The sequence below is a fragment of the Dermochelys coriacea genome, chromosome 26 (genome assembly GCF_009764565.3).
Source record: "Dermochelys coriacea isolate rDerCor1 chromosome 26, rDerCor1.pri.v4, whole genome shotgun sequence".
In the NCBI taxonomy this organism is placed as follows: Eukaryota; Metazoa; Chordata; order Testudines; family Dermochelyidae; genus Dermochelys; species Dermochelys coriacea.
In genome coordinates this window covers 6,820,453-6,845,184 of record NC_050093.1, presented here as the reverse complement: position 1 = coordinate 6,845,184, position 24,732 = coordinate 6,820,453, and the positions used below count along the sequence as shown (strand labels likewise).

General features: G+C 44.0%; 1 long non-coding RNA gene across 1 annotated transcript; it reads left to right on the top strand.

Moving 5' to 3' along the window:
• Positions 1–47: 47 nt before the first annotated feature.
• Positions 48–22,816, top strand: LOC122457523. Its single transcript, XR_006277079.1, has 4 exons — positions 48–140; positions 2,488–2,643; positions 13,499–13,582; positions 22,683–22,816. It is a non-coding gene; the product is annotated as an uncharacterized LOC122457523 (long non-coding RNA).
• The last annotated feature ends 1,916 nt before the right edge of the window (positions 22,817–24,732 follow it).

Here is a 24,732-nt window from a genome sequence, read left to right as displayed (position 1 = left end):
TGCGAGGGGTAGGGCCCCCCCCAGCTGTAGCAGGGTCTGGGTGGGGGGCAGTGGGGAAGCAACAGGCAGGGGCGTGAAGGCAAGAACCGCAGGGCAGGCGAGTTGCATGCAAAGGGCTAAAGAGCAGGAGTGGGCTATAGGTAGGAGACCTGCCTGCTGGTAATGCTCTTGGCTGCAAGAGACCTACAGGTTCAGAGACTTGAGAGCATGAGCCAGGGCCCTGAAATAGAAGCATCTGCCCTAGGGCCGGTTGCAAACTTTTCCATTGAAATGGGTTTTGGGTGGTTGTTTTTTTTTTATGATGGAAAATTGGGGGTTCCCTTTCAAGGGGTTGTTTTTCCCCCTTCAAAAAGTATGTGGTGATAGATGGCGCAGGTTGGTTGTTATTAAGCTAGCCCCAAACAGGTGTGTTACTAGTTTTGAGAAAACCTTTCTGAATTATTTCTAGGTGCTTCAAAGGGGAAAGTGAGGAAGGGCTGCTATAGAGCCAACTTTCACAGCAGCAGCCGTATTAGTCTGTATTTGCAAAAAAGAAAAGGAGGACTTGTGGCACCTTAGAGACTAACAAATCTATTTGAGCATAAGCTTTCGTGAGCTACAGCTCACTTCATCGGATGCATTCAGTGGAAAATACAGTGGGGAGATTTATATACATAGAGAACATGAAACAATGGGTGTTACCGTATACACTGTTAAGAGAGTGATCACTTAAGGCGACAGGTTTCAGAGTAGCAGCCATATTAGTCTGTATTCACAAAAAGAAAAGGAGTACTTGCGGCACTTTAAAGACTAACAAATTTATTTGAGCATAAGCTTTCGTGAGCTACAGCTCCGATGAAGTGAGCTGTAGCTCACAAAAGCTTATGCTCAAATAAATTTGTTAGTCTCTAAGGTGCCACAAGTACTCCTTTTCACTTAAGGTGAGCTATTACCGGGGCGGGGAGAAACCTTTTGTAGTGATAATCAAGGTGGGCCATTTCCCGCAGTTGACAAGAATGTCTGAGGAACAGTGGGGGTGGGGGGGAATCAACATGGGGAAATAGTTTTACTTTGTGTAATGCCATAAGGGGATGTTTGGGAGGTAGTGAGCTGTTACCCTGACACAAGTTGCAAGGCACTGGGTGATTAGGCCCAGGAGATCTAAAAATGGACCTCCATCAAAACTAAGTATCTGTGCCAAATTCTCTGCTGTTCTAAATGGGAGCATTTCCACTGACTTCAATGGAGTCTTGCCTAATTACTTAACATAATATAAGAACAGCCATACTGGGTCAGACCAAAGGTCCATCTAGCCCAGCAGCCTGTCTTCCAACAGGGGCCAATGCCAGGTGCCCCAGAGGGAATGAACAGAAGGGGATCATCAAGTGATCTATCTGCTGTCGCCCATTCCCAACTTTTGGCAAAAGAGAGGCTAGGGACACTATCCCTGCGCACCCTGGCTAATAGCCATTGATGGATCTATCCTCCATGACCTTATCTAGTTCTTTTTTGAACCCTGTTATAGTTTTGGCCTTCACAACATCCTCTGGCAAGGAGTTCCAGAGGTTGACTGTGCAACTGTGTGAAGAAATACTTCCTTTTATTTGTTTTAAACCTGCTGCCTATTATTTCATTTGGACAGAGAATTTGTCCCTCTGATTGTATATGTGGGTTTTAGTCTTTCCCACTGCATCGGGGGAACATTTATAGGGTCAAAGTTACCAGCAATCTGCTACTCTCAGGGTATTCATAGCATTCAGGAATTGAAATGCACAAGAATCTTACATTATTTCACCTGCTAAAGGCCTCCCTAAGCCATGGGGCAGAATGTAAATACTCATATAAATAAAAACAAATGCTTAAGATACAAATACAGAACTGGATGATTTAGTGGTCTGGGATTCAGGCTGGCCGGACCCCCGCCCAAGCCACACTTTCAAATCCCTGCAGCATTAATCTAGCAGTTTATCTGAGTTCCATGCAGTTTTCTTGACAGGAAGGTTACCCACATTGCTGAAGGAAGAATAATGGCTTGGCCAAAATTTCCCTGGGCAATGCGCCAGGTGACTGTCACCTTCCATTCCAGAAGTGGCTGCATGTCAGCTGTGCGTAGTGCCTTGGGAGGAATGTTTTCTTGGTTTTAATGAATGCAGCAATCTTGTGTATATCTTCGGGGGCCTAATTGTGCAGTCCTGACTGTGGCAAAACACCCATTTGATTTCAACGGTTGTTTTTTCTGAATAGAGGCTGCAGCGTTTGGCCCAAGCTGAAGTGATTTCTTTTCACTCCAGGTAAAATTCACCCCTATGCGAATGGCCCACCTCAAGTTGTCTAGACCATTTAAGGCCTTGGTATATGAATTAAGTGGCTCAGTCGGTTGTGCATGGCCCTTTTGTGCTGGTGTGAGCTTCATCCTCTAAGCAGAGGTTATATTATAACCAAGAACTGCAACTAGCATATTAGCAGGGTATTGAAACCATTCATGATTTTTGTTCCACTTTGCTACAGAGCTTCCAGCCCACCTCTGTACTTTATCACACTGAAATCTGCAGCATTTCTAGCATGGAATTGTATATTGAGCACGGAGTAAGTGCAAATGGCCAATGAGTTGGGCAGACTCTGTGAATCAAGAGTCGCATCTGAGTTACAATGGTGTAAAACTGGGTAAGTAAGAGGAGAAGCCGAGCCACTCATGTAAGTACCACTTCTTTCATACCATATTGTATTTTAAAAACCCAAAAGCATACACGCCAATTCCAGTTTTCTCTTTTCTTCTTCCAGCCATTCCTTGTTCTCTTCTGCCTCTTTTCTGCTGTATGTCTTCTCTCTTTCTCCAATTTCTGGCCCATCCATTGTCACTCTTCTTTTTCAATCCCTTGAGCTCTTCTACAGCTTGATCCTGTTCCAAGTGCTAGAGAGGGCTGATAATTCCAGACCAGTAAATCAACCTGGACTGGATTATTATTTATCGAGTATTACACTAGTGCCTAGGGCAGCCAACCAAGAACAGGGCCCCATTAGGTTAGGTGCTGTACATACACTACGTAGTATGTCTCATTAGGCTAAGAGTCCATCGCTGCCACACGGAGTTTACATTCTAAAAAGACAAAAGGTGGGAGGGGAAACAGACTCGCTGAAAGTCAGGCTGCAGGCATGGCACAGATGGAACGCAGATCTTCTGACTCCCTGTCCAGTGCCCCATCCATTAGGCCAAGCAAAAATAAACTACTCAGTTTGGAATGGTTGGATGGGTATGAACAGAGCACACCACGCACCTCAGGAGCAACTGGGGCATTCCTAGGGAGAGGAGGATCTACAACTGCCGTTTTGAAGGGAAAGCGGATTAAGCCAGAGACTTCAGAAGAGAACAGCAGCTGTTTTTCCGCTGTTTGCAGTGTTCCTGGTTGTGGAGAGAGGAAGTACAGCATGAGGAGGGAACATTACTAGAACTTGTCTTGTGCTCAGCCCCACCTAGGCTGAGCGAGGAAATTTAGCATGACTTGCTGATTTGCCGAGAATCTTATGTAAACTCCTTAATGTTGAAATTACCGTGCCTATCATCAGCTGGAAAATCGTAGTCTCCTTCTTTCTGCCTGCCCCTTCCCTTTCTCTGTAGTGTTTTTTACTGTGGAGACATTGCAGATCACAACTCGCATGAAGAAAAGCCCTGATGATTCGTCTCTTATTAAACCCCATTTTACAATGGTGTAAGTCGATTGAGCTCAGTGGAGTTACTCCTGATTTACAGCAGTGTCAATGAAAGTTGAATCAGGCACTGTGTGTTACACACACACACACACACACACTGAACGATCCTGTTTTCCTATGCATATTTCAATTACATATACTCACTTTGCAACATCACAAAATCAACTCAAACCCACTGAGACTATGTGCTGACAACCCTTGGCTACACAGTGGAAATCTGTCAACTTCATGAAAAAACTCGCACAGATACAGACAGACATCATCTTCCTCTCCAAATGCAAACAGATGGACATCATACCGAAAGGACTGAAGGTAAAAAATCCATTACAATCTACATACCACACAGACTATGCTGACAGCTTGTGCCACACACTCTCAAGGAAACTGCGGAACCACCTGATCAACATCCTCTACAGCAAACAGGGAAAGATTAAGAATGAGCTCTCAAAACTGGATACTCTCATAAAGAACCAACCTTCCACACAAACTTCCTCGTGGCTGGACTTTACAAAAACTAGACAAGCCATTTACAAAACACACTTTGATTCTCTACAAAAGAAAAAGGACACTAAGCTATCTAAACTACTATATGCCACAAGGGGCCACAACAATGGTTCCCGTAACCCACCCAGCAATATTGTTAATCTATCCAACTATACTCTTAGCCCAGCGGAAGAATCTGTCCTATCTCGGGGCCTCTCCTTTTGCCCCTCCACCCCCACGAACATGATACAGTTCTGTGGTGACCTAGAATCCTATTTTCGACATCTCAGACTCAAGGAATATTTCCAACACACCTCTGACCAACATTTTAACCCACAGAGACCTTCCTGCCAACACTACAAAAAGAAGGATTCTGGGTGGACTCCTCCTGAAGGTCGAAACAGCAGCCTGGATTTCTACATAGACTGCTTCCGCCGACGTGCACGAGCTGAAATTGTGGAAAAGCAGCATCGCTTACCCCATAACCTCAGCCATGCAGAACACAGTGCCATCCACAGCCTCAGAAACAACTCTGACATCATAATCAAAAAGGCTGACAAAGGAGGTGCTGTCGTCATCATGAATAGGTCAGAGTATGAACAAGAGGCTACTAGGCAGCTCTCCAACACCACTTTCTACAAGCCATTACCCTCTGATCCCACTGAGAGTTACCAAAAGAAACTACAGCATTTGCTCAAGAAACTCCCTGAAAAAGCACAAGAACAAATCCGCACAGACACACCCCTGGAGCCCCGACCTGGGGTATTCTATCTGCTACCCAAGATCCATAAACCTGGAAATCCTGGACGCCCCATCATCTCAGGCATTGGCACCCTGACAGCAGGATTGTCTGGCTATGTAGACTCCCTCCTCAGGCCCTTCGTTACCAGCACTCCCAGCTATCTTCGAGACACCACCGATTTCCTGAGGAAACTACAGTCCATTGGTGATCTTCCTAAAAACACCATCCTAGCCACTATGGATGTAGAAGCCTCTACACCAACACTCCACACAAAGATGGACTACAAGCCGTCAGGAACAGTATCCCTGATACTGTCACGGCTAACCTGGTGGCTGAACTTTGTGACTTTGTCCTGACCCATAACTATTTCACATTTGGTGACAATGTATACCTTCAAATCAGCGGCACTGCGATGGGTACCCGCATGGCCCCACAGTATGCCAACATTTTTATGGCTGACTTAGAACAACGCTTCCTCAGCTCTCGTCCCCTAATGCCCCTACTCTACTTGCGCTACATTGATGACATCTTCATCATCTGGACCCATGGAAAAGAAGCTCTTGAGGAATTCCACCATGATTTCAACAATTTCCATCCCACCATCAACCTCAGCCTGGACCAGTCCACACAAGAGATCCACTTCCTGGACACTACGGTGCTAATAAGCGATGGTCACATAAACACCACCCTATATCGGAAACCTACTGACCGCTATTCCTACCTACATGCCTCTAGCTTTCATCCAGATCATACCACTCGATCCATTGTCTACAGCCAAGCGCTACGATATAACCGCATTTGCTCCAACCCCTCAGACAGAGACAAACACCTACAAGATCTCTATCATGCATTCCTACAACTACAATACCCACCTGCTGAAGTGAAGAAACAGATTGACAGAGCCAGAAGAGTACCCAGAAGTCACCTACTACAGGACAGGCCCAACAAAGAAAACAACAGAACGCCACTAGCCATCACCTTCAGCCCCCAACTAAAACCTCTCCAACGCATCATCAAGGATCTACAACCTATCCTGAAGGACGAGCCATCGCTCTCTCAGATCTTGGGAGATAGACCAGTCCTTGCTTACAGACAGCCCCCCAATCTGAAGCAAATACTCACCAGCAACCACACACCACACAACAGAACCACTAACCCAGGAACCTATCCTTGCAACAAAGCCCGTTGCCAACTCTGTCCACATATCTATTCAGGGGATACCATCATAGGGCCTAATCACATCAGCCACACTATCAGAGGCTCGTTCACCTGCGCATCTACCAATGTGATATATGCCATCATGTGCCAGCAATGGCCCTCTGCCATGTACATTGGCCAAACTGGACAGTCTCTACGTAAAAGAATGAATGGACACAAATCAGACGTCAAGAATTATAACATTCAAAAACCAGTTGGAGAACACTTCAATCTCTCTTGTCACTCGATCACAGACCTAAGAGTGGCTATCCTTCAACAAAAAAGCTTCAAAAACAGACTCCGAACGAGAGACTGCTGAATTGGAATTAATTTGCAAACTGGATACAATTAACTTAGGCTTGAATAGAGACTGGGAATGGATGAGTCATTACACAAAGTAAAACTATTTCCCCATGGTATTTCTCCCTCCCACCCCACCCCCCACTGTTCCTCTGATATTCTTGTTAACTGCTGGAATTAGCCTACCTGCTTGTCACCATGAAAGGTTTTCCTCCTTCCCCCCCCCCCCCCCCCCGCTGTTGGTGATGGCTTATCTTAAGTGATCACTCTCCTTACAGTGTGTATGATAAACCCATTGTTTCATGTTCTCTGTGTGTGTGTATATAAATCTCTCCTCTGTTTTTTCCACCAAATGCATCCGATGAAGTGAGCTGTAGCTCACGAAAGCTTATGCTCTAATAAATTTGTTAGTCTCTAAGGTGCCACGAGTACTCCTTTTCTTTTTGCGAATACAGACTAACACGGCTGCTACTCTGAAACTTGAAACCTGGAAGCAGAAAGTGCTTGGCAAAAGGTTCTCAGTTGTGAACGGTGTTCCTTTTGACTTTTTTTTTTTTTTTTTGATCCAACATTGGTCTGACACCTCTAGAGACGACTTACTTAGGGTAGTCTGGATGCGGTACAGGCGTGGTGAGGACTTTCTCTGCACTCTTTTGTGGATCACATAATTCAGTGTCTTGCTGTATGTCGTGCAGCTAGATGCATACTTATATCAAAACCATTTCAAGACATGGAAGCCATTGTCACCCTCCTATAAAGTTATTTACTGTGTTCTTCAGCCTCAGACAGTGAAGAACCAAAGGATCCCCTGTAAAACATGCTTGTGAAGATATAAATCACAGAGAAGGAGAAGAAACAGCTTTCAGTTTTTCCACTGAAATTAAAATAAATAAATATGGCCAGTGTTCTCCAAAGTGGCTGCTGATTTTGGGAGACCAGTTTGACCCACCCTGGACCTGATTGTCACAGGTGCTGAGCACCCCCGGCTCCACTTAACTGACAGCAGTGAGTGCCCAACGCCTCTGCAGACCAGGCCCACGGTACCTCAAGTTAGACTCCCCAAATATTTTAGACACCCACATCCAATGGCCATGTTTGAAAATGTAAGCCTAAACCAAGCCCCCTTCCAATTACGGTTGAGTTAGTTTGAGTTTCAAAGAGTGAAACTGAGAAGCATAAATTATTCTAGGCATTTTCTGTCATCACGTCACATTCAGGGAAGTTTACATAAATATGAGAAGTCAGTTGCTGCGTTGTGGAGATACCAGGAGAGGAGGAAGCTTCGAAATACCACAGAACGGAATGTCTTTTCTTATGCAAAACTGGATTTGAGCCCTGTTGCTAACACCCAGACCCAGATACACACAACCCTCCTCTCCCCACTATTAACCACTTTGCCCCTGCGTTAAATTGCAGGTTTATGGTTAGACTGTAAGCTAACCAGGGTTAGGGATCATCTTTTTGTTCCCTGTTCGTACAGCACCTAGCACTATGGGGTCCTGACCCATGACTGGGGCTTCTAGGTATTATCCGAATACATAACAACAAGATAATGTGTGCCAGAGAAGTGGCTTACTAGTGGGGGGAAAATAAGCTGATTTTCAGGGTCTGGAGTAGCATCCCTGGGCCAAACCCTGCAATCCTTGGACAGGATGAAGTCCTTAAAAGACTCTGCAGACCAAGTGACTAGGAAGGTGCTTAGCTGTTATTGCAGGGTATGAGTAAAATGTATTGGCAACATGATTCTACTTTCCTCCCCGTGCACGTGTCTCTGAGGCATGGACTTACTGGCTATGCCCCTAGGTCACTGCCGCTATGTCACTATAAAGCTTGGCACCATGGGGCAAAGAGGATTGCTGATGCAGCACCCCCATAAACCAATTTGTTCTGCTTTCAGGGCCTCCATCATTTCACCCTGGGTGCTCCAGAAACACAGACCGCCTTGCTCCAGGTTTAATTTATTTGCTAAAAGGATCTAAATGTGTGACGTCTCAGCTATCCAAACACCAGAGGTCAGATTCTCTGTTCTGCTCCACCTCCTCTTCACCGCTGTGACAGCCCAGAGGAGATAGAATCTAATAGTATTTCCCCTGATGGAGATTCCTCTGACATGGGGTAGGCCACAACAGGCACAGACCTACCATCCTTGCGGCCTTTGTCATAGGGAGTGGAGGGGCGTCAGGTGCAGGGTGGAGCCACAGTCAGAGCATGCCTCACTTTGGCTCTATTCAACTTGTAGACAATCCCTTGGGGACCACTGCCAGTTGGCACATGTTAGAGCAGCCCCCAGGTTGCTCTAACCCAGTGATTCCCAAACTGGAGTTCAGGAACCCCTGGGGGTTCATGAAATGTTACAGGGAGTTCTCGGGGGAAAAATTCCCTAAAGGCAGACAGAGCTGTCCCTAGGAATCCCGGGCAGCACAGGGCCAGCAGCCCAGAGCCCCTGGACTTCCAAGAGCTAAGCAGATCAAAGCAAGCATATCTATCACACTGAGAAGATTTGAACTTCAAGACTCCTTATAAGAAATGGAAAGGGAGGTGGATATTTTTTGCTGTTTTTAAAATTAAATAGGCAGCTAGTAATGTTTTTAAAATGAATACGGAGAACAAGTTTAAGCTTTGTTGTAACGTGCATTGTTTGCTTGGACTGCTCAAGACCTGAATGCTTGTGTAGAAGGAACTCTTTGAGTTGGCTTCTTAAATACCTTCATGCTGTTTCACATCTGATACTCCCTGATGAAACTCCTTGATAAAACATAGGAGCCTTGTCTTATAACAGGCTTATTCAAAGTGATACAAGCTATGAAAGTGAGATCTTGGAAGACTGTTGCCATTTTCATAATGTAATAAAAATAGTATAATGCTAAATAATAATTAATAATAAATAGTGTGTAATAAGCATGTCATAAAAACAAATTTTATATTTCCAAGATCACTGCTCTCATAATTTATACTCAGGTAAAGGAGAAAATCCCTGGAAATATTCATTTTTAGGAGGGGGTTTGCGAGACTTGACATTTTCGTGAAAGGGGTTCACAGGTTGTTAAAGTTTAGGAACCAATGCTCTAACCTGTTGCAGGGCTGGGGTCAGGCAGAGATTCTGACTGGCCTTCTGACAGGTCCCGTTTATGCCTCCCCTATTCTTCTACACTGGCAGAAACTGTCCCTGTGTTCAGAATAGCTAGAATCTATTAAGCCACATGTTCAGATCTCGGTAGCTTCAACTCAGACCTTCCAGCCATCAAGGTTATTATGTGTCAAATCTTTCAGATGAAATCTTGAAAAACAAAGGTGTTCTGTGGATATTATGAATCCCCTGACACTTCTATCTCACTAAGAAATGGATACAACTTAAAAAAAAATCTTTAAACAAAACTAAAATGACTTGGCAATTGTTTTATCTTTGTCGGTTTTTTGCTGCATCACAACCACCATGGAACATGAGATTGCAATAGATGATTCTTCTCCTATGAGGCTAAACAAAATACGTCCTATTTACAGACAATTTGACTTAGTTTCTAAGGCTCAAATAACTTTTAAGAGCCTGATCCAACAAGCAACTCTACGTGTGCTTATTTTTCATCACGTAAGTAGTCCCAAATGAAGTCAACAGAACCTCTTGTTTTCACAAAGTTAAACACGGGCATAAGTTCCTTTTCATAAGGCAAAATTAGTCATTGAACAACACTTGTTGAATTAAAACTCCTCTCAGGAGAACACACTCATTTATTGCTCCCATTAGTTTATCTCAATTTCTACTCTATAAATGACAGAGTCAATCACAACTAATCGCTTTCCAATTTATTTGGCCTGGCATGGCAAGGTGTAGAAATTACAGTGGGTCATTTACCTTAATGAGCCCTTTCTCTCTCAGTCTTACGCCTTGCTCCTGGAAGAGTAGCTGCATGAACCGATTCAAAATGTATTGTGTGTTTTCTGCGCAAAAGTTGGTTATAATTTAACCTCAGGCAGTAGACGCAGCAGGAATCTATTCTGCTGTTGATCAGCCTTGCTATCTCTTTTGCTGCACAAGCACAAGGAGGCCTGCTTTGGCAGGAATGTGTATTGGTGCCAGTGTACAAGATGTGTCCATCCAGACAAAGATACAAAGGGTGATGATAAATGGACAGAAGACTTTGTCTAGCAACCTTAGAGAGGGTTTTAGTGGTCTGAACATCAGGTCTGAAATACCTAAGCTCCCTGGAATCATGTGCTCATAGCCCAGCACTGTTGCCACAGTCCTGTATCGGTCTGAAGTTATGGGATCAGACTCTCAGTTGATATAAAGCAATCGAGTTCCATTGACTTCAATGGAGCTAGAGCAAATTATACCTGCTGAAAATCTGTCTCCTGCTGTTTACTGTATGAGGTAACGATGTCTCCTGGATGACACCTTAAAAACCCATGTTCTGTGCAGCTACTAGCTTATATCAGGCCATTTTTAATAGGGCTTTCCCTGATGTTTTTTGCCAAAATCGCTCCATTAGCGTAGCATGCACTGACTGCTGCCCTCCACCCTACAGGTTGAAATGGTTCCAAACTATCAGACCCTATCTAAGGTTGAGAAAATGAGTTCTGTTCCTGTGGTCCTATTGTTTGTGCCCTTGTGAAGTATAGCTATATTCTGAAACTGCCTAAATCCACATGGGACCAAATCATTATTAGTATTTATTTGTAGTGTGGTAGTGTCTAGGAGCCCCAGTCAGGGACGAGGACCGCACTGTGCTAGCGGCTGTACAAACACATAAATAGAAGTGTTATTTTCCCCTTCTCATACACAAGAATTAGGGGTCTCCAAATGAAACTAATAGGCAGCTGGTTTAAAACAAAAGGAAGTATTTCTTCACACAACATACGGTCAACCTGTGAAACTCCTTACCAGAGGATGCGGTGAATGCCAAGACTATAAAAGGGTTCAAAAAAGAACTACCGGTAGTTAAATTCGTAGAGGATAGGTCCATCAATGGCTATTAGCTGGGATGGGCAGGGATGGTGTCCCTAGCCTCTGTTTGCCAGAAGCTGGGAATGGGCTACAGGGGATGGATCGCTTGATGGTTACCTGTTCTGTTCATTCCCTTTGGGGCACCTGGCATTGGCCACTGTCGGAAGACAGGATACGGGGCTAGATGGACCTTTGGTCTGACCGTGTGTGGCCGTTCTTATGTTCACTTACATCCTTACAATCCCACTAAAGAATCTGTCCATACTGTGGATTAGTCAGACCAGGCATGTCCTATTCTTAGTAGGAAGACATATAATCCATTGCCTTTCAGAGGATTCCACATTATCTGAGTTGCCTGATTAAAAATTATTAACAACCTAAGAATGAATTTGCATAATCATGTGCCGGTATATAATCCCCAGGGGGAATTAGACTATATTTGCAAAACATCTTGAAATAACATAGAATCTCAGGCAATTTCAGCAAGCAAATTGCTCCTTTTCTTATGAGTGTGAAATATGTTTAAGAGCTTCTTCTTCCAGGTACTTTCCCTTCCCTTGGTTTAATAAGTTATTTAGTTGCTCATAGAGCCAAAAACTTTGAGGTGGTGATGCAAGTCATGCAATCACAACGGTGGTGGAAAATAGCTCTGGCAATAAGTCACAAAGAGCATGATTCAGCATTGCCCTGCATCTAATGCAGTCATTTATACTTGTGCAAAGTGGGTGTGAAACATTACCAAATCAGAATAGTAGTGATTTGCACGAGCATTGCACTGGTGCAAATGACTAAACAACATGCAAGACAATGATCAATCAGACCAATAGGCTTGCAGTGTCATTTATATTAAGGCTACTTTACACCACCGTGGCAGTGTAATAGGGCCTTGAGATGGGTGTAAATGTGACACACTGCCATGCTGATGTAATGTTGCCTTAGTGTAGAGAATCAGGGCAATAATATTTGCATTTATAAATTCTGTTCCACCTACTTGCATTTCATCCACCTATTTAAAATTAAATCGTCCTTTCCTGTCTTGAATGAAACCTCTGACCAAGAAGGGTGTAATGCATCCTCCACCATCCCAAGGCATCTGCTCAGCCCTTCTCAGCTGATTAGGGAGACTAGGTTAGGCTTATCACAAGTCATATTCTATGAACAGGAGGTGTGTGAGATGCCAGGGACAGCTAAGGACAGTGCATACAATAAGATAAAGTGGGAGCGTCTGGCTTAGAGCAGGGCAGGAGGACACCCTTCTGAGAACCGAAAAAACGGTCTTGTTTATCTACAAGATCCAGCAGGATTTTTTTCTTCGTAAGCTAAGTACTCTCCAGCCATTCAGTAACACACTAAATTGGAGGTGTCCCCCCCCAGCACACCCCTTTTCCCCAGCAAACTTCCCTCTCAGTTGCATTGTTACAACTTCATTGAAGCGGACAGCGCGGTGTAACTGAGAAGAGAATTTGGACCATTATGTTTAATTGGTATGAGCCTAATTGTAAGGCAATCTAGTCTTCAGAAACATTACATCATCTAATGGCAAGTTACAGGACACATCCTTTGTGTGTATATGTTTTATAGAAGATAATATTTTATGGCAATGAGAGAAAGACACCTACAGAAGCAGTAAGTACGGTTTTGAGGCATTTGCTTCAAAAGGAGGATTCGAATGAATGCACTGCATGCAATTTAGTCTCCAGGAATGAAAGATTCATCTTTAATTAAAGATTATGTCATGTGATGAAACCTCCAGGAGTATATCCAACCAAAATTGGCAATCCTACATTTAGGCTATAACACCTTTGAAATTTTAGGTAATTATATAATGCAATGAAGCTGAGCTTTGTGTCTGATTCTGATCCCCAAAGCCTCTTCTTGCCAGCCTTGTCCCAGGTTCAGACCATTAAGGAGCAAGGGTTTTCACTCAAGGGCTCCTGTTAGTATATTTTGTTCCCTAACACAGCTGGCGCCTGATCCTGTGAGGTGCTGAGCTCCGGCAGCCCCCACTGAGTTACACCAGAGATGGATTTGGCCTCCTTTTACCAGGTCTGGGTGAAAGATGAGTGGTGAAGTTTCCAAGTAGTCATGTGAGCCTTTTCTTCACTTTCACCTAATAAAGGTTCAGACCCTCTTTGTTGGAACTGCAGGTCTGGACCAAACCCCTAACACGAAGTTCATCAGAAGCCATTAAGCATCACCTGGTTTAAATTGCACAAAGATTGCAAGTTCAGGTTGTTTCTACACCTAAATCCTTCCTATGCTCCCTTTAAACTGTGCTCGGGCTTCATTGTGAGATGCTTTTGACAAGGCTGTGTTAGGCTTTCCGTTTGTAATGGAACACAAAGCTAGCTGTGATTCACCCAAGTGGAAGCTGAGCTGGGAACATTTTACCTGCCTCTGCTAATGACTAGTTATTATCTTCCCTATAGGCCTCCTCTTCTAATGGGGTCACTTGGGGCTACAGCTTCAAAGACACTTAGGTGCCTAACTCCCATGGGATTTAGGTGCCTAACTCCCAATGGACTTAGACACCTACATACCTTTGAGGATCTGGGCCTAAGAGACTTCAATGGGAGCTGGACAGCTTTCCAAGAAGTGCTTCTCTCTTCATTTAAATTAAAAAAACATTGGAGGCAGCTGAACATTTCCAGGGTCCTATTGAGCAGCGTTCATAAGGTACAACCCCATCGCCTCTGTATTCTCTGGTACTTCATCTATCGGGAAACAAGGAAAGATACCAGCCAGTTATTTATTCTCTTGGTGCAAAAAATCTCCCACTCCCAAGTAATACAAACTCATAAGACTTGGTGCTAGCAAGTGCAACTCCACTGAGATCAATGAACTTGCATTTGCTACCAGCCAAGTTTTAGGTATACTGTAGACTCTCTTTCTCCTTCTCCTCCACGTTTCTCGGTTCTTGCTAAATCCTGCTCCTTCTTCTACATTACATCCCTTCTGTCTCTGCCATGACTACTACGATTTCCTCTTCTGTGAGCCCCCTGCATCTCCCCTTCCCAAAATGCTCCATCTGTGTTCATGGCCCTTCCCACCTCAGCTCTCCTCTTTGAATCCCTTCTCTGGCTTCCTCTTTTTTCAACACTGAACTTAATACCCCCATCTTCACCATCAAGGTCCTGCACAACCAGCATACTGCTCCATTGCTGGTCTGTTCTCTGCTGTACTAGAGTAAGTGGCCTGCCTTAGTAGGAATTGGGCACAGGAACTGGATTGCTTAACCCTACATTGCCCCAATATGAATTGAAGGGGACGCACAGGGCAGTGATACACACAACTCTTTTTGAAAGTCTCTGGGGGCATTACCTTTGATTCAAAGCAAAGTCCTCCTCATGCAGCATCTGACACAGTTGGCAAGGTAAATAACAAACAGGCAATTACAGAAGAAGAAAGACTCTAGGCCAGATCTTGCGAGCCTTATTTATGCAATCACTCCTTGCTCAAGCTACCAGTTCCCCTTGATTTTCATGAATCTGCTCCTAGGAGCAAGGCAGACTCGTTTGGATAAATCTTGCAGGATCAGGCCTTAGGCCAGGGCCACCTGAGACAAATTTAACTGTGATGGCTGATTAACTGGAGAGGAAAAATCAGCAGAGGAGAAAAGTTCACTTGTGCAGTCTGTGCCCTATTTCGGTTTCATAATGCTGGCAAATGCCATAAAAACGAACAAAGGCATCTTCTGTTTCTTCAGCCTGGCTTAATCCACGAACTCAAATAGCAGTGTAAGACACCTTTGTGTTTGTAACCCTTTTCTAAAATGCTTCCTGCATTCCACAACTTGGATTCGTAACAGAAAAACAGCAATGCAAAACATTCGTTCTCTACAAAGACATAATTGCTGCAGAGAAAAATAGAGTTTTGTCAATCATGTGATTCCCACGTCATGATCCAGATTCTGAACTCAGTTCCTATAAATCTGGAGTAACTTTGTTGGCTTGATTGACTGCCGCATTACTCCAGATTCATACCATAATAATAGATTTATAGCCTAAGCATGTATAAAAAGTTTATCACCTAGGTAACAGTTTTCAAAACGGTAGCCGTGTTAGTCTGTATCAGCAAAAAAAACAAGGAGTCCTTGTGGCACCTTAGAGACTAACAAATTTATTTGGGCATAAGCTTTCGTGCCAGCAATGCCCCTCTGCCATGTACACTGGCCAAACCGGAAAGTCTCTAGGCAAAAGAATAAATGGACACAAATCTGACATCAGGAATCATAACATTCAAAAATCAGTAGGAGAACATTTCAGTCTCTCTGGTCACTCAATAATAGACCTAAAAGTGGCAATTCTTCAACAAAAAAACTTCAAAAACCGACTCCAACATGAAGCTGCAGAACTGGAATTAATTTGCAAACTGGATACCATCACATGAGGCCTGAATAGAGACTGGGAGTGGTTGGGTCACTACAAAACCTAAACTTAATTTCCCCAATACTAATTTCTCCCTACTGTTACTCACACCTTCTTAAAAAGAAAAGGAGTACTTGTGGCACCTTAGAGGCTAACAAATTTATTTGAGCATAAGCTTTCGTGAGCCACAGCTCACTTCATCGGATGCATGTAGCTCATGAAAGCTTATGCTCAAATCAATTTGTTAGTCTCTAAGGTGCCACAAGTACTCCTTTTCTTTTTGCAAATAAAAAAGAGTAGCACGGCTGTTACTCTGAAACCTGTCACACCTTATTGTCAAGTGTCTGTAATGGGCCACTCTCTTACCACTTCAAAAGTTATTTTTCCTCCCTTGCTATCCTGCTAGTAATTGATTTATCTCGTTAGACTGACCTCACTCTTGGTAAAGCAACCCCTCATCGTTTCATGTATTTATACCTGCTCCTGTATTTTCACTCCATGCATCTGATGAAGCGGGTTCTAACCCTCGAAAGTTTATGCCCAAATAAATGTGTTCGTCTCTTAGGTGCCACAAGGACTCCTCGTTATTATCACCTCGGTAGTAGGGTATTACAATGTCATAGATTTACACCAGAGTGCCATGCCTTTGAAATCAATGGAGTTACACCAGCATAAAACTGAAGTAACTCAGAGGGAATCAAGACTTCCTGACTTCTGTAGAGATACTCCACATTTATATTAATGTAACTAAAATCAGAATATGGCCCCACCATGAGTAGAAACCAAAGACGGAATCTACACAGTGCAGCTCCATTAAAGCTATGCTGCTAGATTCTGTACCCATTTATTCTCATGTTGCCCCAATGACTTCACATATGTAACTGAGGCTAAAAATTGACTAATGGGCATTGTTCCTGAAGTCCCACTGCACATCATCTGAATTAATTTGTCATCATTTAGCAAGGTGGATTAATATAACACAGAGAGGTTATATAGAACTGGGTAATTTTGGTCACTTTCCTGTTTCTCCCTTAGCCAAATCTCTTCATCACCTTGCCTTTCTGGTTTGAAGCCCTCAGGAAACATTGGGGAAGATGCAGCTGTCTGAAGTGGTGCCAGTGATTCCAAGGCATATTGCCAGGACAGGGAATGCATCTAGAAGAAGTGACTTCTCTGGAATGAATTTGCATTTTTTTGGCTTCTTTCTGCTGCGGTCCTCACTTTAGTTCTGTTTACAAGTGTCAGCAGACTTAAATCCATAGAAATCAATGGGCTGGAATGGAGGAGGGAAAAGAATGATCTTGTCTTTTAGGCACCGTATTAATATTCAGAAAATCTGGGTTCATATCTGGGACTGCCACACACTTGCTGTGTGCCCTTGGGCAGGTCACTTCATCGCTGTGTGCCTCAGTTCCCCACCTGTAAAAAAGGGAGTAATAAACCAGACCTTCTTCACAAGGGGTACAGGTCATTAGTGAGTAGGAGCTGCTTGAATTTTCATTACAGTAATCAGGACCATGCAAGTATCTTAGTTCATAGAACACCTACAACCCAACAGGTTTGGAAGAGTCATAATGGTCTCTTCTGGCTTTACAATGTATATGAAGCAAAGAATGCCAGGCTGCAGGGACAAGTTAGTCTGTGGAGGTGCCCATCTGGTTTTGGAACCAGAGCACAAGGGAGATTAAGAAAAATGCATAAAAATGCAGGAAGAGAGGATAAAACCAATGCTCTGCCTCCATCGCTGTACACTGTCCTCTCTATGCTGCCTCCTCCTCTACAAGTTTCCCTCTTACTCCAGTCTGACTCAAGTGACTGGTAAATGGTGACTTTAGATTGATCAGAAAGGGCACCCACACACACACAGGTCTGCGTTTCCAGTCCTCAGCTTGTATCTCTCTGCTGCTGTTCAGGCAGCAACCAGATATTTGGGCGGGTGCTGGCAGGATAGTGGATTAGCCACAGATATGTTACAAAAAGATAGGAGCCCACCCATTCTGAATACACCTTGGCTCTCCCATCAGCCTCCTCAAGGGACGATATTAACAAGATTGTTTTGTAGATGCAGCTTCTGCTTTAAAATAAAAAGAAAAGGAGGACTTGTGGCACCTTAGAGACTAACAAATTTATTAGAGCATAAGCTTTCGTGAGCTCTTATGCTCTAATAAGGTGCCACAAGTACCCCTTTTCTTTTTGCGAATGCAGACTAACACGGCTGCTACTCTGAAACCTGCTTTAAAATAGAAAGTGGAGGGCTGTTCTGTTCAACGTGGGCTGCGCTGAACAGGGGCCGGGGATCCAGAAGCATGGCACAGATTAAGTGAATGCCGAAGACCTGATTCTCCTCACCTTTATTGTGGTAGAAGTCAGCAGTAACAACATTGGAAAACCAGACCCCCAAGATCCAGATCCTCAAAGGTATTTAAGGGCCTGACTCCCACTGAAGGCAATGGAGTGCCTAACTAAGTCCAAGTCTTTCTTTTCCTCTTTCCTTTTCTTCTTTCATATGGAACTGGCAACATTTACAAGTTAATAGAAAGGTCTGAAACCCATTCAAGAGCTTCAGGAGATGCAGAGTGCACCTTTGCTAGACCTCCTGGTGATGGAATGATGGGACACTTGTTCACAATGTGTTCAGTGGCTTGGAGGTCTCCCCATTCACACTGTGGCGAATCCTTGGTTCTGCATTCATGCATCAGGTGTTACATATTCCATGTAACATCCTAATATGGTTGATGGTCATCCACGGTCTTCAATGAAGCAAGAAACCAGGGGGTTCAACATGAGATCATCTATGAGGAGCTTGCTGTTTACATCAGACCCGGCCCATTGCATTCACCAGGTGTCTTCTGGGTTGAAGCTGGATGAAAAAAAGAGCTTCTCTGGCCACCCAGAAAGGTCAGTGGGGCTTAAGATGAGTGCAAGGCAAGTGAACAAGGTTGTCATGGAGCGAAAGCTTTTGGTTAGCAAAAGTTTTCTTGTACTCACTCAACATAGCCATCTCCTTACGCTGGTGCTATGAGGTCCACTCCTTTTCTGCAACAGGGGCTGATCCAAAGCCTATTGAAGTCACTGACAGCAAGCCCTATTATTATTGTTATTTATTTGTATTACTTTAGCACCTAGGAGCCTTAGTCATGGGCCAAGATGCTATCGTGCTAACTCCAAGGTAGGGGAGTGCATTTGGGGCAGTCACAGTCATTGTAATATCACGAACAGCCTCCATGTGTGCAGGTCCTTTACTCCTTGTCTTTTCTACAAAGGGTCTGATCCTGCAGTCCTCATTCAGGCAGCAAGGACAACAAGTTTGGACCCTTAGGGTCAAATTCCACTCTTGGTTACACGGGTGCAAATTTAGAGTAACTCCATTTCCTTTAGTTAGACAGGCAGAACTGAGAACAGACTTTGGTACCCACGGTCAGATCCTCAGTTGGTGTATATCAGCATTACTGCTTTGACTTCAGTAGCGTGATGTTAATTTACACCAGCTGAGGATGTGACCTGGGAGCTCAGCGGACCCCATTTCTGCCAGAGATGGTTTTACTAGGGTGACCAGATGTCCCGATTTTATAGGGACAGTTCCGATTTTGGGGTCTTTTTCTTATAACGGCTCCTATTAGCCCCCACCCTCTGTCCCGATTTTTCACATTTCCTGTCTGGTCACTCTAGGTTTTACCACCACAAACAGCATTTCGCAGCTTGAAAATGGAAATAGGACTTTTCTCAGCACTTCTCCAAAATTATCCTCTCCAGGAATGATAACCTGGACAAATTCTTTTTTCTCTTCAAGCTAGATCATACCATAGGCTAAAATATCACCTACATCACCTGTCTAATTATCCGTTTTCCTCTTTTCTAACCTCTTTCTGGGCCTGCTACTCTGGTGTTCTGCATCTTGTGCAGTATTTTACCCAGGTGCAAAAGGAGCACCACATGCTCGTATATCAGAATGGCTTGGCTTTACACCCAGTTTGCATTGACATAAATGACTGCACAGAGTGTGGGCAACGGAGAATCAGGCCTTTATATTCTATCTCAACTCAGCCTCTGCTCCTCTCCGATCTATTTCATGTTTTTCTACTATTGCTCCTCCTTAACCTTCAGGTGTCCACTTTAGTAACCCACCCCATAGAAATAATGAGCAGAGTCAATAATGTGACAAATAATCACCTGGCCGGTTGCATCAATGTCTATTTATCTTTTTCTTACGTACATGGCATATTATTCCTGTTTGCTAAGATGAGAGGCTGGGAACAATGCCTTAAAACTTTGTCTTATGCAGTGTACTTTGTAGCCATGTCGGTCCCAGGATATTAGACCTGAGATGGGTAAGGCCTTAAACAGGGGTCAGAAAGGAAAAATAAGTGATGGTGTTTCTCCCAAGCTCCACCCAAATTCCTCCAAGTCATGCTGCCAAAATGAGACGCTACTCAGCAGATGGTGCAGATCTTCAGAATAGGATGGCCATTCTCCTTTTTTGGATGCTATGATCAGGAATTTAAAATTTGCATTTAAATTGTCGTCATTAGGATTCAAACTTAAAAAGCCTTGGAATAAATGTGACATATAAATATAATGGATTTGTAACTGTAAATTTTAGCAGACGGGTAGTCTTGTGGTTCATGCGCTAGACTGGGTCTTAGGAGATCTGAGAGCTCTGCCACAGACTCCCTGTGTGACCTCAGGCAAGTCGCTTCATCTTTGTGATCCAGTTCCCCATCTATGAAACGGTGACAACAATACTCCTCTTCTCCCACCTTTCATCTGTTTTGTCTATTTAGATTGCAAGCTCTTCAGGGCAGGGACCATATCTGAGTATGTGTTTGTGCAGCACCGAGCACAATGGGGCCCTAATCTCTGTTTGACCCCCTTGGTGCGACTGTAATATAAATAATAATTGAAAATATGCCAACAAATAAAGACTATATGCTCCTTAACAGCAGAGACTGTATCTCCAGCTGTGCCTGGAAAGCATTTAGCACATTTGGAGAACCCCCATAATAATAATTTATCTGTGCCTCTTACCCTCTAGTGCTTCAGGCTGTCTGCAGACTCAGGCAGATATGGCTGCACCAGTTACACTCAGGCCAGGTTTTAGAAGTTTTCTCCACAACTGTAAGGGCAGGGGACCTTATTTTATTAAATGAAAGTTTAGATTCCAGAGCAGCTACTGCAGCCGCTTACCAAGCTGCAACAAACAGGCCCGATTCGAACCCTGGCCAAGATTTGCTGACAAAGTAAAAGCTTCACTTTGGTTTTCCAACAAACGGGCCCAAAGGAGGGTTTTTATCTTTGACTGGTTTCATGGTGACTCTATTTTTTCCGCACACAGCCTTAGCTATTGTTAACACACACTCTCGCTACTCCTTTAGTCTCTGTACGGGAAGTGAGTGTCAAGGGAATGAGCTTCTGTAAGCTTTTCCCCAGAGAGTTAGCGGTTCTGGTAACTGTCTTCCTGTCAGGTTCAGTTAGGAGTCAGCAGCAAAGCAGACATGAATGGAGGGCTGCTCGATGTGTGGCCTCTGGGATTGTTGGTGACTCTCAAATTGCTTCCTTCATGTGGCATCTGCCAGCCATGCATACTTCAGCCCCCAGTCCCATCCCCACTGCCAGTCACACATTGTAGCCGCCAGTCACACCCCCACTGCAGCCAGCTGCCAGTTTCACACAAACCTATGCACCTCTGCCTCATCTCTGTTCAGTCTGCAAAAGGCAAATAACCTTTCCCCTTTTTGCCATATACACTACAGAGATGGGCTTGAACCAGGAATCCAGGCCAGCACTTCCTCTTCCTTCCTGATATACGTCCTATAGAATTTAATAGGGATGGAACCAACGTGTTTCTAGAGTAATTACTCTGAAAAACCTATAGAATTTAAATAGAGGATGAGATTCTTTGAATAGGTTGTTTTAACTATTCTATAGAACTTTATAGCAGGAATATTCTATAGGATGGCTGAGAAAACTACAGAAAGGAGCTCATTCTCAATTCAGTTCCACAGGACTTTTCTGCAGAGAGATAAACTTTCCCAAAGTTCAGATTGTTCCTGAACTTCACATTTCAGACCCATCCTATAACAGGCCCAGGCTGGAATTATGAAACCTATTTTAAGCCAATTTGCATGTGGATCTGGGTCCCAATTTTGTGGACTGTGCCCCTGCTCTGAGATATACAGAAGCCTTGTCTCTGTGCAGTTTGTCAAAGGCAACTGGATTTGCTGTGTGGAAGAAAAAAAAAAAAAAAAGGGGAGAACAACAAACAAAAGGGACCAGAGCTCACCTTAGTAAAAGAGTCTTGGCAGAAGAGATCACTGAATGCTGGTCTACACTCAGTATACACTGGCATAGCTAGCTACACTGGTGGAAACCTCTTGTGTAGGCATGATTTCCACCAGTGCAGCGGTATTTGCAACAAGGTTCACATCACACATCACACTGCAGTGATACAAACTGATGCAGTTACAGTAGTGGCTAAAATTCCTGTACGGAGACGAGCTAAGTGCAATATTGTCGGAGGGGAAATAAGGTTTATCTTAGGTATAGTGGCACAGCTAGCCGCTGTATCTATAGCCATGTATATCTAAAATAGCTGTTTGACATCATTATCAGATGACTGAATGGAAGCATGGTCCTTATGCTTTCAAGAGGATCACATGCTGATCATGCCTTTTAAGACTGTGAGATGCAGCCCCCCTAAAAGTTTGCTCACCTCTGTTGAACCAATGAGCCATCACAGCAGAAAGCAACCGCTGCTGCGCTCAAGGTTTCGTGTCTCTCATGTGCTGGAAAAGCAAGGACAAGTGTACTAGCTCCAGTCTCCCATGAAGTTCTTTCAGTGTCCTACCAATATTTCTGATCCAAAAGTACCCACTTGCTTACTGAACTACTAAGATCTCTGCTCACCGTATTCGCCTTGGATGAATTCCACCCCTGTTAGCCCGTGATTCTTTATCTGTGCCGACAGGAGGCTCTGAGGGCTGGTTCCAGGCCCACCCTTCTGCTGAAGATAAGAAAACAACTGGCCTCCTTCATAACAGTCCTAACAGAGAGACAAGAAATGAAGAGGCTACGGAGATGAGCTCATCTCTCAGCCCTTGAGGGGACTATTAACAATGGGACTCTTTCATTGACTTCATTGGGCTTTGGATCCAGCCCAACTGTAAGGCCTGAGGTGCACCGGCAGAGACAGTACAGGGCGGGAGGAAAGTTGGTTCTGACACTGCCTGTGCTATACCCATGCTGGGTACTAAACCAAAAGAGTCTGCAGTCTGGTTTTCCCTGCGCAGTAATTCTTTCTGTCCTACAAATCCCCATAGCTGTGGGTTAATGCAGACTGAGATGCTGTAGTTCCATGCAAAGGTCCAATCGCTTTAGGAGAAAATGGCTTCCACTGAAAAAGAATCTTCCATAAACCCCTCAATGCCAACTAGCCAGGGATGACAAGAATATCCTGATCCTGGTATGTCCAGTCTGTTTCATCAAAGAATATCATGTGAGTTCTTAAATAAAAACGAGGGTCACACGTACATCATGGTGCAATACTATGTACTAGATACTATGTAAGGAGTTATGTATGCATCCTGCAAATATGTTCCTAAAGTCAGAACTGACAATCACGTTTTCTGCCAGACAAAAGGTATCTCATCTCTCTGTCTCCATCGGCATGTAAATTATGGTGAATGACGCACCTATAAAGACACACTCACTCAGGTAGGGCTTTGCAGTGTGGCTACTCATGCCCCAGCTAGGCCAACCTGAGCACTCAGACCCAGTGCTGATTACCCAAGTTAACTCTGCAGTGAAGACATGGCTCCTACCAGCTGCCTCTGGTCGCAGCCTTGGGAACAGCACACTTGGCATTTCTGAAGGATATTACATTAGAAAGTAATTACTAAACACAAGTTACTTAACCAGCGAAGAGGCATCCTTAGCCACTAGCATGAAACGAAAGAAGTTTCTGTGGCTGCCAATTGGTGGATGTCTGTGTAAGACGGGGAGATAGGTGGAGGTGCTGCTGAGAAAAGGTGTGTGCATTAGCTAGTGGAGATAAGGCACTTTAGTTTTACTGCAAGGTAAACTAGGCGAGGTCACCTCAGGCAGGAGGTATGGTGCTGACCTCGCCTGACTTCTCACCAGCGTGTTGTTACTGCAGAATAACTAATGTGTGTTAGTTACAGCGTAGTAAAAACACCCCTTTTCTTAGCAGAGAAGACATAGCCAAAGTGTGTATAAGAGAGAGACAGAGAGCGTGTGAGTTAGTATAAGAGAGAGAGAGAGAGAGAGAGAGAGAGAGAAAGACTGTGTGTGTGTATATATGGGAGAGTAACAGCGAAAGTTGAAAAGAGAGGAAGCATGAAAGAAAACCTGCAGCCTTCAGTACTTTACCTCACTTCATTGAATCCCTCCATTATTTTTGCAACTCTATCGTGACTTAGAGTGTACATTCCACTTTAACAATGTGCCCACATCAGAGCCCCATCTAGTTTTCATAAAGGGCCCAGACACACCATCCCATTCCTGCATGTTTCATACCAGGCTTGATCCTTTTAAACTGAGCTTCTCAGATGTTTAATGTGGCCAAGATTTTCCAAAGGGACGAGTGGTTTTGGGCGCCCAACTCGAGGCACCTTGAAGGGGCCTGATTTTCCAAAGCATGTGGGTGCTCAGCATGGTCTGAAACTGGGCACCTCAAAATGTAGGTATCCAAAATGTCTAGTCACTTCTGAAAATCTTGCACTGTGGTGATAAGTGCTATATAAGTAGGTGATGATAGATTAGATTGGAAACACCTGATGAATCTAAGAAAATGCCAATAGTATTGAGCTATCACAATTTCATTTCACTTCACATTGACACTGTTCTATCATTCCTATTGAACACTGTTCTGAGAATCCAACTATTGCCCTGATTCTGCTATCTGATCTGATAACTACAATGGAGTTCTATGCAGGCAGAGGGGACACTTGCAGAATAAGGACCTACGGAGTACCTGTTGACAGGTCACTTACGTCAGC